We start from the raw sequence: 19,950 nt of genomic DNA on the forward strand, positions 1-19,950 counted from the left end.
TTTTCACCCTAATATCCTCAAGAGCTTTGGACAAACTGAGACTGCCATATAAAGCATTGCAAATATATTAGAATAAGAGAAGTTGTTCAAATGTTATAAATTTGCTTTTAAGGATTAAATGATTACGGGTGCTTTAAATGTAATTTTTAAAAAATCCTATGTAAAGATTATCACTGATTTTCCCTCTTCTCTGAAAATGTGGATATGTGCTTCACGTACATATGCTTTAGATTGAGGCCTATGCCTTGTGAACACAGATGTACATTTCTCTCTTAAACGATGCCATGTGTGCTTATGCACTTAAGTGTAAATTCCTGGGGTCTGAATAATAAAAGGTGAGTAAAAAGGCTAGTATCCTAAGTAGACTAGTTTTCTATGTAGAGCTTAAAATGCATTTATTTTCAAGAGCGAAAATCACTAAAACAAAAAACAGAAAACCACAGCCATTTTCAAAGACTAGATTCTGTAACTTCTTTGTGGTAAATGGGGGGTGGGGGTGGTCTCATTGTAGTGAGTAAGTGTTGCAGAAAGAGGCCAATGCCTGCTTTTTAATTACCTGTTGGAATGACTGTATATCTGCAAGACTAACCTGCAGCATAACTTGTTGCAGACTGTTAGTTCTGTTGCATCATAGACAGCAAAGGCACTTCTCCAGCGCAATAACTTTTGAAGAACGGGCACCATGCTTTCTCACCACCACCACCCAGGATCCTTGCTACTGCTCTTTCTCCCATGTTTGGGATCCTTCTTCCCCTGCCCTCCAGCAGCAAGGGGACAGAAGTATATGGGTTTTGAGATATTTCTTTATTAAATTGCACTACGGTATATTGTTTGAGTTGTGGCCAAAAGTTGGCACAGAAACAAACTATAATATAGCATGGCATATGATTATGGCTGTCGCCTAGGTCTTTGCCATTCAGTTGGTACCTAACTATGAACAGGATTGACAGTCAGGTGGTCAGAATCTTGACAATTTACTTTAGGAACATATGAAACTTGCTTAAACCAAGTTAGGCCTTTTCTTTTCTTTCTTTTCCATTTCACTGTTAATGTGTATTCCGCCTTTCTGTATTACTATACACAAGGCAGTTTGCAGCAACAAAATATGCAACAAAGAACACACACCTTATAATAATCCGATCCAATGCAGAAGGCCATAAGAAGACATAACTTTAAAATGGAATGACCTACAGTGGACCCTCGGGTTACGTACCTCTCTAGTACATATTTTTCCAGGTTTTGCCGCTTGCGCATGCGCAGAAGCACTCTATCACGCTGTGTGTGTGTGTGCAGAAGCGGCGCCTCTGGTTACGGATTTTTCAGGGTGCGCACTGACCCCTGGAATTAAATCCGTATCCAGAGGGTCCACTGTATATCAAATAAAGTAATATTCAGCAATCTATTAGAATATAATAGTGCACAATAGAATTAACTCTCAAAACGTCAGCAAATAATAATTAAACAGAAATTCACTCTTAACAATTACAATAAATAATTATTAAACTGTTATCAATTAAAAAATAACTGTAGGTCACAATGCATAAACTACCACATCACACACAAAAACCATGTAAAAGGATCAAATTGAGAAACAAAGATACACAACTTTATAAAATTATTTTTTTTAACATCCTTGAACTCCTCTTCTTCCTTCTGAGCCTCTTCTGCTGTTCTTAAAGTCATGGCCTGGGAGAGGCTAATTGTTCAAGCTGGACTTAGAATCTTAGAATTAGAGAGTTGGAAGGGTGAGACTGGATTGAGTCCTTTTTGCACTTCCACACTGTGGAATCTGACTTTTGCTGAATTATATTGGTCCAGCTAGCTCAGTATTGTTTACATTGAGCCTCAGTGGCTCTCCAGGGTTTCAGCTGGGAATCTTTCTCAGATCTACCTGGAGGAATTCCAGGGATTGAATCTGGGACCTTGTAGAGGCAATCCATGTCCTCCACCACCGGCCTTTGGCCCTATCCAGGTTTCAATGACTTTTTAAAAGTTACAGCTGCACCATGGGATAGGTGCACAGCTAAGCAGCTCTCACATATTTACTGTGGAATCCGAAACACCTACAACCTAACTATAGGTGATGCCAAATGTATTTCCAATCAATCTCATTGGTGGCTTTTGTTTAGTTTGTTGTTTAGTCGTTTAGTCGTGTCTGACTCTTCATGACCCCATGGACCAGAGCACGCCAGGCACTCCTGTCTTCCACTGCCTCCCGCAGTTTGATCAGATTCATGTTGGTAGCTTCGAGAACACTGTCCAACCATCTCGTCCTCTGTCGTCCCCTTCTCCTAGTGCCCTCAATCTTTCCCAACATCAGGGTCTTTTCCAGGGAGTCTTCTCTTCTCATGAGGTGGCCAAAGTATTGGAGCCTCAGCTTCACGATCTGTCCTTCCAGTGAGCGCTCAGGGCTGATTTCCTTCAGAATGGATAAGCTTGATCTTCTTGCAGTCCATGGGACTCTCAAGAGTCTCCTCCAGCACCATAATGCAAAAGCATCCATTCTTCGGCGATCAGCCTTCTTTATGGTCCAGCTCTCACTTCCATACATCACTACTGGGAAAACCATAGCTTTAACTATACGGACCTTTGTACTGTACCCAATTTTCTATAAGGATCTCAGTGCATGGGGAGGGGAGGTTTAACCCTTCCTTTCCCAGCCATGATTTTGATGAAAATCACTCCTCCCTCTGCTTCAATAAGCAACTGAAGAAAACTTCCCATTGGCACCAGCCGGAGCTCTTTTCTCCCTCCTCAAACTGCAGTGTGGGGGTGATACCCCTGTATTGCAGCTGTGGAAGGTAGGGTTAAACTTCCCCTTCCTGCACACCGTGATCTCTGGAAAATCCCCTGCCTGCCCTCACTATATTAAATAAACAAACCACCGGTATGATTGCCAATGACACATTTAGCATCATGTGTAGTTAGGTCCTTATATATACAGGATTGTTAACGGCTACACTGCGAGCCACATAGCTGAATGCTGTAAAGCCCTATAACACACCATTAGGTTAAAGGTCACTTTGTCTGGCTAAAGTTCAATCACACCATAGCCTTCAAGGCTTCAGTGTGATTATTATGCCTGACAACAGTGTACTGAGTATTTGCTGGGTTATAGGAGAATAATTATCTAGGCAAGTTAGAACAGCTGTTACGAGTCTTACCAAACATATTGACTTGGTTAGCAGTTGGCTGTAGACTGTGTTGCTGGGCAATGAGATATGGTAAGGAACCCGGGCAAGCATGCCTATTACTTGGTTCCTGTAATTTTATGCATATGTACATAACTTGAGTAGCAGAGTATCACCAGTTGAGGTGTGTTGAAGTGCGGGCGAACTCTCACAGAATACAGCAAAGCTTTTATTAGCTCATACTTAAACCCATTTGTCCCCTTAATAAATGTAATATATGTCTGTGTGCAATATTGCAGCAATATAAACTCATCCACAATGAAGGTTAATTAATGCTTTTAATTGTGCATTTGCATTTTCAATCAACCTAACATTTCTGTCAAAGTTAACAACAGTGAAAGCATGAATCAGCTTTTCATAGCAGCAGAGAAAGAAGAGAACGGCACTCTTGGATCTGCCATGGAGCCATCCTGTCTAGAATCTTTTTTTCTTAGCCATATATGCTGCCTGGAATCCCACAAACAACCCATGAAGGCAGTATATCCCTCCTGCTGCCGATCTTGCAGACATTCACATATAATGCTAAGCTAAACCATGGCATTGGCTTAGCATGAATGTGCTGGCTTCCAGCAAGGAGACTGCAGCCACTTTCTCCTGTCGGTCCTCAGTGTGGCGCAGCAGTTAAGCCAAGGATCCCAGGATATTGGTTAGCTCTCTCGTGTTGAACACTTATCTGTAGCCAAGGTTTGTTCTTGGCTACAGTTTGTGGTTTAGGAGGAGAGAACGTAACGATTGATGCAATTCTGGGCTGCATCAATAGGAGTATAGCATCTAGATCAAGGGAAGTAATAGTACCACTGTATTCTGCTCTGGTCAGACCTCACCTGGAGTACTGGGTCCAGTTCTGGGCACCACAGTTCAAGAAGGATACTGACAAGCTGGAATGTGTCCAGAAGAGGGCAACCAAAATGGTCAAAGGCCTGAAAACGATGCCTTATGAGGAATGGCTTAGGGAGCTGGGTATGTTTAGCCTGGAGAAGAGAAGGTTAAGGGGTGATATGATAGCCATGTTCAAATATATAAAAGGATGTCATATAGAGGAGGGAGAAAGGTTGTTTTCTGCTGCTCCAGAGAAGCGGACACGGAGCAATGGATTCAAACTACAAGAAAGAAGATTCCACCTAAACATTAGGAAGAACTTCCTGACAGTAAGAGCTGTTCGGCAGTGGAATTTGCTACCAAGGAGTGTGGTGGAGTCTCCTTCTTTGGAGGTCTTTAAGCAGAGGCTTGACAGGCATATGTCAAGAATGCTTTGATGGTGTTTCCTGCTTGGCAGGGGGTTGGACTGGATGGCCCTTGTGGTCTCTTCCAACTCTATGATTCTATGATTCTATGATTCTATGATCCCAGAAGAGAAGGCTTAACACAGATGGGCTGCACATTGAGCCGCAACTGATACCGACAAAGTGCGGTGTCATCGACAGAGCTGTGTAAACCACACTGGAAACTGGCACAAGCATTCTGTCGTGAGTGCAAAGCTAAGCTATGTGCCCCTCTTTCTGTTTTGATGGTGCAATGCACCTAATAGGCCCCTGTCCAGCTTCCTTTGGGAAGGTGTAAAAGATGAGCCCTAACACAGTGGGGTAGAATTACTGGGGCACAGACCCTGAAAGCCTCTCCAAGCGAAGCCACAACCATGTGTGCTTCCTTCATAAAAACCACATTGTAAAGCTGTTTACGTGCCAGGAGTGGAGTGCATGGTCTGTATTTATTTTGCAGCAGCTGTTATTAAAAAAATCACAATCCCACAGAACATAACAAGGAGTATTTTATCATACTACCCTTTGCTATTCTAGTGATCAAGGCTACCAAGACAAACAAAACGTCAGGTTTAATGTAAAAAGGGGTATACAGGTTGATTTCAAACATTTAAATAAGATCAAGCTTAATACAATTTGCTTTGTATTAAATAAATAAATAATAAATAAATATTCAATCATAAAACTTATTTGGAAGGGAGCCTGATTCTACACAAAGTTTCAGAGTGGAACCCTGCTGCTTTTCTTCAGGGTGAACTTGTCAAAAAGCACCCGTAGGTGTCAGCTGTGAAGACTTATCTGTTCTCTTGGGCATGCTCAGTAAATTCATTTATGAGAGTCACTGGTCCCCAGGATGGGCATGCCTAATGGACTGTCATTTGATGGATTTGGGTCTACAGTGGTACATTGGTTTGCATACGGTTTGGATTACAAACACATCAAACCCAGAAGTGTGTGTCCCGGTTTGTACCTTTTTTTGGATTACAACCCCCCCTTTTTTGGATTATGAACTTTTTTTTTGCAGGCCCCATTGGTGAAAGCGCCCCTTGGGTTACAACCTGTTTTGGTTTACAAACAGACCTCCGGAATGGATTATGGTTGTAAACCAAGGTACCACTGTACTCTTTCTTATCTCTAAAATCTCACAGGTACAGCAGACATCATCTAGACCAGGGATTGTCAACCTGGTCCCCACTAGTGGGTGTATCAGGGTTCTAGGTGGGCGGTCGGGGGTTCTATGGCACAAGCTGAATCCTCCTTCCATCAAGCACTGGTGGGCGGTAAGGAAATTTTTGCCATCAAGAAAAATGCCTTAGTGGGCGGTAGGTATAAAAAGGTTGACTACCCCTGATCTAGACTTTGGTTATATGATGGCCAACAGGGAATTTCATGGGGTTTCTGTAAGCTTGCTTCTTACATTCATCCCATTAGGACACCTATGTACCTGAATTCTTGAAATTTAGGGACTAGTTTTCATTTGTGGTATGCTAATGGCACTGGCTTTAGGTAGTCTTGAAATTTTAGGGCCGCAGCGACTTTTTAAAAACTGTGAAGGTCCCGAAAGAATCAGATTTTATGTTTCTCTAGCATACATTGATTTAGTGTTTTTTCTTGAAGTCTAAGGCATCTCAAGGGGGGCTGTTTCTCTTGCAGCACTGATCTTTCACTGCTAGTGCCTGTCCTATCCAATAACAAGGAATAATAGTGAAGTGAGAATGACTCTTATCAGAAGGGGTAAATGTCATTAACACTTATTGTTGCCTTCAAGGAAGTCAGAAGTACAGTGCTGAAGATAGCAAGAAATGGCTTTTAATGCTTAATAAGTTCAAAATGGACAGGTTTTTAAAAATAAAATAAAATATATAGTGATGAGAACATAGATTTCCCCTCCCTTTAACACTTAATAATGTTTTAGAATGTGTTCTAAAACTTTGTGTTTCTGTTTGCTTCACTTATATTTTCACCATTCCCAGAATCTGTAAAATTATTCCCAATAAGTGCTCATTGGGCTTTATAAGACACCAGTAACCAATAACTGCAAAGTTCTAGGGTGAAAGAAAAGAAAAAAAGCAACAAAGATTGCTTTGAATTGAAAAGTTCTGAATCGGAATTTTGGGCATAGCTTTAACATTCTAAAACTACCCATAGCCATTTTTATGGCAGGGGGAAATTGTGTGAGCAGTAGAATCTTAATGTTGTCTCAGCGGGAAATGTGTTGTCATGTTGTATCCAGCTAAGACCTACTCATAGCAGACTCACTGAAATTAATAAACCTAACTTAACTCTAATAATAAACTCTGTTAGCTTCCAGTGTGTCTACTCTGAGTAGGACTAGCACTGAATACCACCCTAAGGACAATTTAGCCTGCCCAGCAAGAAATATGTTTTATGCAAGTGGAATATTAAGGCGGCAAAAGTGCAGGCTAATGGTGCAGCAATTATGGCCACATCATACAACCTCTGAGAAACTACTTAGGTATTTTGCCAAGGACTGCCATATGTTTGGGAGAGAGGGGTAGACATGTTTCAGTGGCGTGTATTTATTTGAACATATGCAGATTGGAAATAGATCGTTTTGGCTGAACAAAAAGATCCACGTCCCAGGTAGAATGGACAAATGATTCATTTACAACTGAAAGATGATAATCTTCCATCATGACCAGTGAAAAGCTACCAAGACTTGAGACGGGGGAAACGTGTTGGGGAAGGATGTGGGAATTGGTGCTTCCCTTCCCTTGTTTTTGTTACCTCAAGGGCACCTGTAACTCCAGTTATTACAAGGTATAGAAACTAACCACGACAAGCACTCATAAAACAAACCATTACCTTTATTTTAAGCATTTTATATCCTGCTCTGTAGCCCCGGGGCTCTCAGGAGTGGCTAACAATAATTTAAAAACACAATAAAGCAGCAATAAAAATAACAAAGCAAACATAACAGCCGCAGTGAGCTAGTGCCAGATAGATTAAAATACAATCCAATACTAAAACAAGCAGGCCGAGCCCCCCTCAATATTGGACTTCCCAACAATCTTAAAGGGGCCCACCAGAGCAAAGTGCGTCACTTTGATGATCGGGAAGGCGTGTTGGCAAAGGACTTCCTGATGGTTGGCCTCCTCTGCATTTGTGTGACAGGCATGATGTCACACACTCATGATGCCCGAGCACATGTGATGTCATGGGTATGCCATGGGCCCCCTCAATGTTGGCACAACTCATCACCTCTGTCTAGAAGGCCTCTGGGCAAATCAGAAGCTCTTAAAATACATCAATCTCAGCACCAGGTGAGCCTCCCTGGGGGAGAGCATTCCACACCAGCTACCTGGTGAAGGGAGGACTTGTAGGGAAGCTGCTGAGGATTGTCTTAATGTCCAAGGGTGAAGGTAATCCTTGAGGTACATTAGTGGATTTTAAAAGTTGAAAATAGGTTGTGGTTAGAGATGAGAGAGCTTAACCACGTGTCCCAGTTTAGACACACTAAGCCAAATGTAGCACTACTTTTGACTGACAGAAATGTTCATAAAACCCCACCACTACCACATTTTGGGGGAGGTGATCTGTTATATCTCTAGAGAAAGTGTTGGTGCTGACCTTTAAAGCCCTAAACGGCCTCAGCCCGGTATACCTGAAGGAGCGTTTCCACCCCCTCCCCATCATTCTGCCCAGACACTGAGGTCCAGCACCGAGGGCCTTCTGGCAGTTCCCTCATTGCAAGAAGCGAAGTTACAGGGAACCAGGCAGACGGCCTTCTCAGTAGTGGTGCCCGTCCTGTGGAACGCCCTCCCAGCAGATGTCAGGGAAATAAACAACTATCTGATTTTTAGAAGACATCTGAAAGCAGCCCTGTTTAAGGAAGTTTTTAGTGTTTGATGTTTTATTGTGTTTTTAATATTATGTTGGAAGCTGCTCAGAGTGTCTGGGGAGGCCCGGCCAGGTGGACGGAGTATAAGTAATATATTATTATTATTATTATTATTATTATTAGAGAAACTATACACAACTAATGACATTCCTGTGATGGAGCAGTGCAGCTTTCCCATTGAAGCTCATAGTACCAAACCAGAAACCCTGACAGAACTGAGAAAAAAATCTATTCCGTGACGAAGGCACATTTCACCCCACTTCTGAACACCCAAACACTAGTGATGAACAGTAGCAGACACTATGGTGGAATGAAGGCACTTACCTTTCCTCCCAGAGATAAGGAGCCAGGTAGGGTAGTGCAGTGCAAACACACATGCAGGAATGCCACATTAGCTCTGCTGGAGTGTTTGCACTGCACCCTGCGGCCTTGCCACACCTCCTCCGGGTAATCAGGCAGGCTTACCTGGCCAGGAGGTCACTTAAGCAACTTCACCCCTCCATGCAATCTGTTGCTGGTGATGAATTCTGCATTTCAAGTGATGAAAGCTGAGCAAGCTGCACTCTGAGAACCAAAGCAAGACCAGCACTCCCTGCGCTTCCATGGCACTGTAACTCAGACATCAGCAGTGCAGTAGAAGCAATTAAATCTGTAAAATTATAGAAATGTAGAGTTGGAAGGGACCACACGAGTCTTCTAGTCCAATCCCTTGCAATGCAGGATTTTTTTGCCCAAGGTGGGGATTGAACCTGTGGTATGCTCTACCAACTGAGCTAACCCAGCATCAATTAGACCTAAGCCTTACATTTGTGTCTCATGTGTGGAAGGGAAGGTATGGACAGGGGCCAAGAGTAGGCCAGGTCTGCTATGAAGCATAACTTGAGGCAAGAAGCTCTTCCTTCCTGGTTCCCGAAAACTTCCCTGAGAAGCGATGTTATTTGGGTGCTATCCTGCATAATATTATAATATTTAATACTTCTGCCTAAAACTTTGAGCCAAGTTAGTAACTAGCTTCTAAAATGAGTTACTGCTCTCTTCCAAATGTCTCTGGAAATACGTTACTATAATAACAACTTTGAAAAACAAAAAAGAGAGTATATTTGCACAAAGCTTTTCTCAAGCTGTAGAGATACATGGCTAATGTGAACACAAGACCATCTTGAGAAGCAAATTCAGGCAGAGGAAGCCTTTTAAAATGTTATGTTTCCACCAAACTTTGGCATGGTATAAAAACCAGCCGTCCTTCCTAGTATCCTGGCTTTTATTGCTGCTGGCAATGTATAGTTTTTGTCACTCAAGAATTCATAATGAACCCATTACACAAAAAACAAGGCATTGCATTTTGTTTGTAGAAAACAAGAGATTTCCACTTAGGACAGTTTATTTACTCGGGTTGACAACATAACTCTGGTGTGTGCGGTTTGAGGGTGAGGTGGGGTGGGGGGGTGGAACTGGCCATATTTTGTGTAAAGTCCTTTGAGAATTAATTCTTCCCAGATTACACTCTAAATAAAGTTAACTGTCATAAAATAAACACAGCCGTGGTGCACGCCATATGTTTTATAATTATTTTGTGGCTTCTCTTCTGTTTGTTTGTTTGCGCTTGCTGAATGGAAACATTCTGATGGGTCTGTGATGAAGTTTATACATTAAAGAAGTAAATCACAGTTAAACAATCTGCCGGCTAGACATGTGAATGGGGTTAAGTGAATTTCTGTTTTGTTTTTCTCCCCCACCCCCTTCTGTACACATACAAAAGCCTGCAAATTTTTCAGAAAACTGTATTTCCTTCCTTCCTTCCTTCCTTCCTTCCTTCCTTCCTTCCTTCCTTCCTTCCTTCCTTCCTTCCTTCCTTCCTTCCTGGGATTTGTAGCCACTTCTGCTGAATGCCCAATGGTAGGCAAACTTAGCTCATACATATACAAAGTGAGGGCTAGTGTGTGCTTGTGTGTGTGATGTCTTTTATTTTATTTTTAATTTTTAAATATTTTATTTTCAAATTTTATAATCACAATATTTTATAAATTCAGTACTTTTCCAAAGATACAATATAGAATTCCCTCCCTCCCTTCCCTGGATTCCAATTTTCTCCCCCCTGATTTCTTGCATCTTATTTTATTTCTCCAAACTCTTTGTTTTCCCTCTTCCCTCTTTATCCTAATTTCCAATTATATACTTTCATAAATGTTTAATAATAATAATAATAATAATAATAATAATATATTTATACCCTGCCCATCTGTTAAACATTAAAAGCTTCCCTAAACAGGGACATCAAACCTGCTAATGTTTTAATATATTCACAGTGGTCTTTTAAATAGTCTATAAATTTCTTTCATTCCCGTTCAAACTTTTTCTCATCCTGATCTCTGATCTTCACGGTCATCTTTGCCATTTCGGCATACAGGGCTGGCTCTAGGTAGAGTCCCGGTGGTGTGGGGCGCCAGGGCGCTGGGTCGGTAGGCAGGGTGCTGCGCGGCAAAGCCGCGTGGAAGCCATGCTGCGCCCTGTGAGGGTGGGGGCGCCAGAGCAATCTCCGCCCCTCAGCGCCAGGGCGTGCAACCTGCTCAAGACTGCCCTGTTGGCATAGTCTTAGTTATCAATTTTTCTTTTGTTGATACTTTTTCTTCTTTCCACTTCTGGGCAAGCAAAATTCTCGTGGCTGTTGTCGCATACATAAATAGTCCTTTTAAGTCCCCTGGTATTTCATCCCCTGTTAACCCAAGTAAAAAGGCTTCTGGTTTTTTTTGACAAAAGTTATCTTAAACATTTTTTTTAATTCATTGTATATCATTTCCCAGAAGTCTTTTACTTTTTTACAGGGCCACCACATATGGTAAAAAGTACCTTCCTTATCCTTACATTTTGTGTGTAATGTCTTTTAAGTCACTGTTGATAGGTTAGAATGCAGCTGCAAATAAAGTCTCATTCTAACATGGAGGAATGCTTTTATTAACAGAGCTGCCATTTCCCTCTACACAGCATTGTGGGTAGGGAAACCCAATTTTAAAACAAGAGGGGTGCATTTAATAAATTCAACAGCTGATCTAGAGGGAGCTTCCATGTGAGAACAGCGAATACCAAAACTGGAGCAGATGTAGAGTTGAAAGGGAAACGGGTTCGGGCATTGTCAGAGTTCTGCAGAGACTGTGACCCATATGAGGGTCACACCACCCATGAGAAAACAAAGGCAAATAAAGTTATGGAAGGCATGTTCGTCTCAACTAAATACATGAAAGTTGGGCTCCTGCTTCTATGTATTCTCCCCTGTGAAATGCAGCAGTTTGAATGGGGCAAATCCCTACTCAGCTCTGAAACTTACTGGGTGACCTTGGGCCAGTCACAGCCTCCCTGCCTAACCTTATACACAGGGTTGTTCTGAGGATAGAACAGGGAGGAAGAGAAGCATGAACTCGTTGGAAGAAAGGTGGGATATAAATGCAATAAATACCATCAATTACAGAACATTCCCGGTCCTAGCTTAGATTGAGGCTTCCAGGCTGGCATTGGGTGGACATAGGTTGCATAGGGTGATGGTCAGAAGAACATCCAAGTCCAGTAAATGAGAGGCAAAGTGTGCCAGATTAGGAGAGGCAAGACTTGGCCTGTTAGGATCCTGTGGCGGGTGCTGGAAGGCACCAATCCAAGGAGACGTATTGCACCCAGCAGCATGGAGTGTAATTGCGGTGGGAGGGCATCACTCTTTGATTATGAGAAGTCTGTTGAAGGCACTTCAGCAATATCCCTCCCACAGCAAAAAGCACATTAGGCTACCCACCCGTACTCCACTTTTGGAACATCCAAGCAAATGCTTAAGCACTGCCCAAGACCTAAAAATGTGCAACTTTGGCTGGCTCATGCCAAAAGCTAAGCTGCCAGGTAAATATCCAGTTTAGATGGGGCCGAAAGAAAGATTGACCCTTATGGAAAAGCAGGCTGCATAAGGCTGGTTTGTTTTTAAATTCCTCGCTCCTGCTTTACTTTAAAGGAAACCTGCAGTTATGTTTAAGGAAAATAAAAAAATTCCTTCAGTAGCACCTTAAAGACCAACTAAGTTTTTATTTTGGTATGAGCTTTCGTGTGCATGCACACTTCTTCAGATACAGTGAAATGGAAGTTTCCAGGCACTTATGTAGAGAAGGGGTGGGGAGGGGTGGGGATGGGGAGGGGGGATCACTCAGAAGGGTGGTGGAAATGGGTGATTGACTGACTGATAGCTGTTGATGACCGCAAACGACTGCAAATGGTTTTGCATGAAAAAGCAAGGGTTGAGATGGCTGAAGATCGCTTATCATGTATAATGAGATAAGAACCCGATATCTCTGTTCAAACCAGGTCCCTCCATGGTTTTGAGCTTGGTGATAAATTGCAATTCAGCAACTTCTCTTTCCAGTCTATTTCTGAAATTCTTTTGTAGTAAGACAGCTACTTTGAGATCTTGTATAGAATGTCCTGGGAGATTGAAGTGTTCTCCTACTGGTTTTTCTGTCTTCTGGTTCCTGATGTCAGATTTATGTCCATTTATCCTTTGGCGTAGGGTTTGGCCTGTTTGTCCAATATAGAGAGCTGAAGGGCACTGTTGGCATTTGATGGCATACACAATGTTAGAGGATGAGCAATTAAATAGTCCTGAGATGGTATGTTGGATGTTGTTGGGGCCAGTAATGGTGTTGTCTGGGTGTATGTGGCAGCAAAGTTGGCATCTGGGTTTATTGCAGGCTCTGGTACCAGTGTCCATGTTAAGTCTGGTGGTTGTATTATTGTGGGTGAGGAGTTGTTTAAGATTGGGTGGCTGTCTGTAGGCAATGAAAGGTCTTCCTCCCAGAGCTTGAGAAAGGGAGCGGTCATTGTCCAGGAGAGGCTGTAGATCTCTGATGATGCGTTGTACTGTTTTAGCTTGGGAGCTGTATGTGATGACTAGTGGTGTTCTGTTATTTTCTTTTTTGGGTCTGTCTTGCAGCAGGTTCTCTCTAGGTATCTGTCTGGCTCTGTTGATCTGTTGTTTAACTTCATCAGGTGGATATTTTAGTTCTAAAAAGGTTTGCTGTAGATCTCTTAGGTGAGATTCTCTGTCTGTAGAGTTGGAACAGATGCGGTTGTAACGTAAGGCCTGGCTGTATACGATGGATTGTTTGGTATGTTTGGGATGGTAGCTAGAAGCATGTAGATATGTTTGTCGGTCAGTTGGTTTTCTGTATAAGGTGGTGTCTATACGTCCATCCTGTATTTTTATAGTAGTGTCCAAAAAATGTATTTCTTGCATAGATTGGTTCATTGTTAGGTTGATGGTGGGGTGAAAGTCATTGAATGTCTGGTGGAAGGTTTCCAGGGTCTGTTGTCCATGTGTCCAGATAATAAAAATATCGTCAATGTATCGCAGGTACAGGAGAGGTTTGAGTGGGTAGGAGTTAAGGAAACGTTGTTCTAAATCTGCCATGAAGATGTTGGCATACTGTGGGGCCATGCGGGTGCCCATGGCTGTGCCGCTGATCTGGAGGAACAGGTCATCACCAAATTTGAAGTGGTTGTGGGTAAGGACAAAGTGGCAGAGTTTGGTAGCAAAGTCCGCTGTGGTTTTATCTGAAATGGTGTTCCTTATGGCTTGTAAACCATCATTGTGTGGGATGTTGGTATATAGAGATTCCACATCCATAGTGGCTAGTATAGTATTGTTAGGAAGATTGTTCAAATATTGTATTTTCTTCAGAAAATCTGTGGTGTCACGTACGTAGCTGGGAGCACTGATAGCATATGGTTTCAGAACAGAGTCCATATAGCCGGAAACACCCACTGTAATGGTGCCAATACCTGAGATGATGGGGCGTCCTGGGTTTCCTGGTTTGTGTATTTTGGGTAGAAGATAGAAAGTTCCTGGCCGAGGTTCCGCTGGTGTGTTTGTGAGGATCTGTTCTTGGATGTGTAGGGGTAGCTCCTTAATAATCTTGTTCAGTTCTTTTTTGTATGCTTGTGTGGGGTCTGAGTCCAATTTCATGTAAAAGGCAGTATTGGAAAGTTGTCTGTGGGCCTCTTGGATGTAATCAGTTTTGTTCATGATGACGACAGCTCCACCCTTGTCTGCCTCTTTAATTATAATGTCTGGGTTGTTCCTGAGATTTTCTATGGCTCTCCTTTCAGCATGGTTTAGATTTTGTTGTAAGCGATGGTGTTTTCTGGTCACATCTGTTTGGATTCTGTGGCGGAAGCATTCGATGTACAGATCTAGTGTGGTATTGCGTCCATCAGGAGGGGTCCATGTGGAGTCCCTTTTTGTGTAACTTCTTTTCGGTGGTAGTTGGTGGTCAATGTTCTGTTCATTGATGCGTTTGGAGGGTGATGGTTGTTCCCCAGTAAGTTGAGAGGTGTTGTGTTGTGGGGATGTAGTTAGTTCTACTTTGTCTTGTTCTTGTGTGTGATGAAAATACTCCTTCAGGCGTAAACGGCGGAAAAATGCTTCCAGGTCCCCGCAGAACTGAATCATGTGTTGGGATTTGGCAGGGCAGAATGATAGTCCCCGTGAAAGGACGGATTCCTCAGCTGGGCTGAGTGTTTGCTGTGAAAGATTGACAATGTTGTTGATCTTGTTTTGATTGGTGGCCTGTAGGTTGGAAAGGTTGCAGAGTTTTTTATTTTTCTGGTTCTTCAGTAACTCCAGTTGAGAGTGGTAAATGGTTTGTTTTTCCTTGTGGAACTTCTGCCAGGCCGGGTGATTCCTGATGGAGTTCTCCAGTGCAGAGAGTTCCTCCTTTATTAACTTCTGTTTGGAATACAGAACGCCGATAAGATGTTTCAGCAGTTTCTTAGATAAAGTGTGGCATAGTTTTCTGGCATATTCTGTGGGATAAGTTGATCGAAGAGGGTTCTTAATTCTAAGACCCTTAGGTACAATGTCCAGGTTTTTGCATTTAGATAGAAAGAGGATGTCAGTTTGTACCTGGGCAAGTTTCTTGGTGAGGTTGATGGGCTTCCATTTCATGCGGCTCAATGTGGTGCCTTCCATAGTTCTGGTTACAGGTAGGTAGCCGTGTTGGTCTGGATCGAAGTAAAATAAAAAAATTCCTTCAGTAGCACCTTAAAGACCAACTAAGTTTATGTTTAAGGGTTACTCATGGAGATATTATTTATTATAGCGACATTAAGGCACAGAATTCTATGAGAAGAAGAAAAACCACAGGAGTTCAGAATTTCAATCTTAATGCTGAGGAAGACACCAGAGAGAGAACAATATTATATTGTGATTTGTACTTTAGCTTTTCAGCTTAGAGGAAAGAAGGAAGGAGGTGCTATGTGATTTGAATAGGGGCAGCATGTCCTTTGTGGAAAACTTTCAGAATTTGTTCTTATGCTGCGCCAGGATCACATTTGCATTACTGCAGTTTATTGCAGTGCGAAAACACAGTCATTGACGCAGCCAATATTTGTAAAATTCATACTGCATGTGGGCTAGCTTCATCTCAAATGCACAATAGGTAGAAATTCTTTCCTCAGCTTCTTCTCAGCCTGGTACTCTTCCTTACAGATTTGACAAATCAGCTATCACACCGTTGGCGAAGTCTGTTAAGAGATTATCTTCACCACAGAAGTTTATTATTTCTTTCATTAAGAAGAAAACTTCTCCGAACATGTCACCCGCCCCCTCTTCCCCACCCCACCCCCCGCTTTCCTTTACTGCGATTTTCTCCTCATTTATTTTTGTCAGCGCTGGATCCATTCAGCATCTGCTCTCCTATGAAAAGCCCCCAGGAAAAAATTAAAAAGCTGTTCAAGCCAATTCATTGTTGTTATTAAGAACCGTAATTCACCTCGTAGTTATCTCGGCTCTTTTCGGTTCTTATCTCGGCTTCCATGATGACATTGCCTTCCCGTTCGAGGCATCGCTCCAGCCCCTGTCTCATCTCTCCCACCTTAATTTGTAGCGATGCGCTGCAAGTTTGGTGACAGGCAGTTGTTCGTGCTTGAATAACCCGCGATTTGAATTCTACAGTTTGTGGCATCCATGTAATGCTTAGCAGTAGGTACAGCTGTTAACTATTCGCTTATAAATAATCTTTCCCCCCTCTCAACCTGTCTCCCAGGTAGTGTACCTGTCACCATTAATAACTCATTGGTAGCTCCCCTGCGATTCGGTCCATCACTTGTCATTCACACTAGAGCAATGCCCTGGCTTGCCACTGAAACTCACACAAGCTCCATCAGCTATTCACTCATCGCGGCAGCTGTATTGTTTCAAGTTTCTGACTTGCGGGAAATTGCATTGATGCATCTCACACAGCTAGGCCCCGGGATCATCCCACCCTTATTCCCATGCATGTGGGAAACTCAAATCTTCGCAAAAGTTCCTCCTTGCCTTTTAAGAAAGGCTGTATTGACCACCGGTGCGAGCAATAAGCTTCATAGAGTTCTTTCTGGCGTTAGCTATATTGATCTCAGTGATGTTGCCCCAGTGGTTTGTACTGCCCATAATATAGCATAATTAAGTTTGCGTAATACTATATGATACACCACATTGATTGTGATGCTCTGCTGATTGCCGGGTGGGAGGAAAAAAGAAAATTTGCCTCACCTTCTAAAGAGCTTTGATCGTGGCATTTAGTACCATCACCTGACCTTAGCGTTTTTTTTGGGGGGTGAAAGCCAGCCATCATTAGGAGTGTATTGCAGGGTTCACGAATTGTGATAAGGGTTCTACAGACAGTGATTTGAAGAGGTAACATAGGTGTGATACGTGAATAGCAGGTGCATTTCTTGCCCAGGTGTTCATTCAAGGCAGTTATCTTTTAAGTTAACCCATGGAGAGAAACTGAAGCACAAAAGCTTTCTGTTTGAATGACTGCCATTGACTAAGTCAATTTGTTGTTTGTCTGAAAACAATCTTTAAAGCACCATATGCATTAAGTGTGTGTGTGTGTGTGTGTGTGTGTGTGTGTGTGTGTACAAAGACCCTATATGTTCATTTAGTAGGTTAGTTTCTCTCCTTTGAGGAAGAAGGAGAACGTTTGTCTAATGCTTTTCTACCATAAATGCCATTCTGGGTCCTGTGCATTTAAGTTCCACTCTGTTCCCATGTAGGAAGTGATCCACCCTGAGGTAGGGATGAATAGGATTGAACCCTTAATAACTTTTTTTTAAATTGCAGTAAAAGCATAGCAATGGTATCAGCCTTGAGTGGTTAATTATGATTGAGGAATGGTAATAACCAGGGCTTTTATTTAGCTGGAACTCAGTTCCGGCACTTCTCATGTGGGCGCCATTACCATTCTAAGAGAACAAGGGAGGCATCCCTTGTGAGTTCAGGCACCTCATTTTCCCAAAAAAAATATTGCTGGTGATAATTATAGCCATAATTTATTTGTATCCTACCCATCTGACTGGGTTGTCCCAGCCACTCTGGGCGGCTTCCAACAAAATATAGCAGAACACAGGGAATGAGAATGTGAAGGTGGTTGGAGACCTTGTATGTTACAGAGCACCTTGCAATATGTTTTCTAAACAAAACAGTGATAGCCATGTTATAAACTATATATAGTTGGGGAAAGGTCAAGTTGTCAGCCATATTACTTGACTGAGGAGAAGGGCTACTTGGGAATTGATGGCATGTTCAATTGGAATAAGCAATGTTGTTACAAAAAGATTTTAATTCAGGCTCCAAGCATAAGCACTGCAGAGCAAGAATTCCTCTCGTTTAGGAGCACACTAATGGGAATAATGTTCCTGTCAACCACCTCTTCTTAAAATGGAGTACATCGCTTGAGGCCCATAGGTGAGTTAACACCATCAAGTCTCTTGCAACTCTGCAAATCACAGGGCTCAATTCAGCAACTACTTGTTTCTGACAAGTTACACTGGTGTTTACCAATCAGCAGTTCACTATGTTGGAGATAAGGTTCTTACATGAAGGGTACAGCTAGAGAGAGAGAGAGAGAGAGAGAGAGAGAGAGAGAGAGAGAGAGAGAGAGAGAGAGAGAGAGAGAGAGAGGATAGCCTGCAGATGTCTACACAGGTGAAACTAAAGGCATGTTAGGGGTTAGGAAGGAAAGATCTATAAGCAAAAGAAGAAGAGGACTTTCCCCTCCTTGAGAACTTCATGTACAGTTTCTGGCATAATGTATCCCCTTTTTTAGGAGGAAAAACATTGGGTTGAACTGGCTCTTGCCATTCCCTGCTTTGGTGGCATATAGTCTTTATGCTGTCTGTACTGTACAGGAGAAGTCATTTTGTTTTGAAAGCACATGTACTGGACATTTCTGGAAATCATTAAGTCAGTCCATGCCATTATCTCTGTGCCTGAACATGGATGACGGTGACATTTTCCTGTTTGTTAAATAAAAGCTTCCTTTTCTAATTAATAATTAAGCGTTGTAAGGCTTTATTATAAATTTATGTGTCCTCTGGAGCAGTTCTCACTTGCCGCCTTTTCTTGGTTATTTCTCTTCAGCTTGTGTGTATGTGTATATTATAATGTCATTTTGATTGCTGTTCACTCGCTTCACTTCGCCTTGTCAGCTTGTGCCCCTTCCTCCCAAATGAGATGACACTCTAATGCAACGGGGGTCCCACCAGCTCAGTAGCATGAGGAGAGCATACAGAAAAATATGTCACATTTGCTTACATTTTTTAAGAAATATAAATCTAATTCTTGGCTTTGGAGGAAATATAACAGAATTCTACCACTACTACTACTACTATTTTATTTATACCCTGTCCACCTGTCTGAGTTGCCCCAACCACTCTGGGTAGCTTCCAACACATGCAGAAATATAAAAAACCATCCAAGATTAGGGCTGCCTTCAGATGTCTTCTAAAAGTTGTGTAGTTCTTTATCTCCTTGACATCTGAAGGGAGGGTGCCACTACCGAGAAGGCCCTCTGCCTGGTTACCTGTAACCTCACTTATCACAATGAGGGAACCACCAGGAGCCCCTCAAAGCTGGACCTCCGTGTCTGGGCTGAGCAAGGGGGGTGGAGATGCTCCTTCAGGTCTACTAGGCCGAGGCCGTTTAGGTCTTTAAAAGTCAGCACCAACACTTTGAATTGTGCTTGGAAATGTACTGGGAGCCAGTGTAGGTCTTTCAAGACCAGTGTTATATGGTCCCAGCAGCCACTACCAGTCACCCTTATTTTGTGTCCTTCAGTCTTTCGGCAATTATATTATTCGCACACCTCATACAGGATCAGGCTGTTTCCCTACTGGTGGTTCACTCTAAACGTATGCAGCTGCTCTTTCTCATGGCGACCTTTCCCAGCCTGTTGCCCTCCAGATGTTTGTGGCTGCAACTCGCACCAGCCCCAGACAGTATAGCTGTGATAGCTGGCGCTGGCAGGAATTGTAGTCCAAAACATCTGGAAGGTTGGGGAGGGTTGGGGAAGCCTGAACTTCAGTGTACCAACATTGCCAACGTTGAAGATTGTTCCGCATACACATGCAGCCACAGTTGAAAACGGTTATTTCTTTTTTAAAACAAACAAACAACAACAACAACACCCTGCATTTACACGCAGGCCCTTCCCACGTTTCTCCCTGTTGTAGCTCAGCAAAAGCACCATCTTGCCAGACATAGCAGGGTTAAGCAGAGAGCTTGTCTGGTTTGGTCTTTTGGCATTTTCCAGCTGCTCTTCAAGAGAATATAAAGTGCTTCGGGAGC

General features: G+C 42.6%; 1 protein-coding gene and 1 long non-coding RNA gene across 9 annotated transcripts in view; both read left to right on the forward strand.

Moving 5' to 3' along the window:
- BNC2 (basonuclin zinc finger protein 2) overlaps positions 1-19,950 on the forward strand; it is a 394,027-nt gene that overhangs the window by 280,751 nt on the left and 93,326 nt on the right. The window lies entirely within an intron of this gene.
- LOC132591237 (uncharacterized) lies at positions 10,524-17,433 on the forward strand. Its single transcript, XR_009556851.1, has 2 exons — positions 10,524-12,310; positions 15,398-17,433. It is a non-coding gene; the product is annotated as an uncharacterized LOC132591237 (long non-coding RNA).

The sequence above is a fragment of the Zootoca vivipara genome, chromosome 16 (genome assembly GCF_963506605.1).
Source record: "Zootoca vivipara chromosome 16, rZooViv1.1, whole genome shotgun sequence".
In the NCBI taxonomy this organism is placed as follows: domain Eukaryota; kingdom Metazoa; phylum Chordata; class Lepidosauria; order Squamata; family Lacertidae; genus Zootoca; species Zootoca vivipara.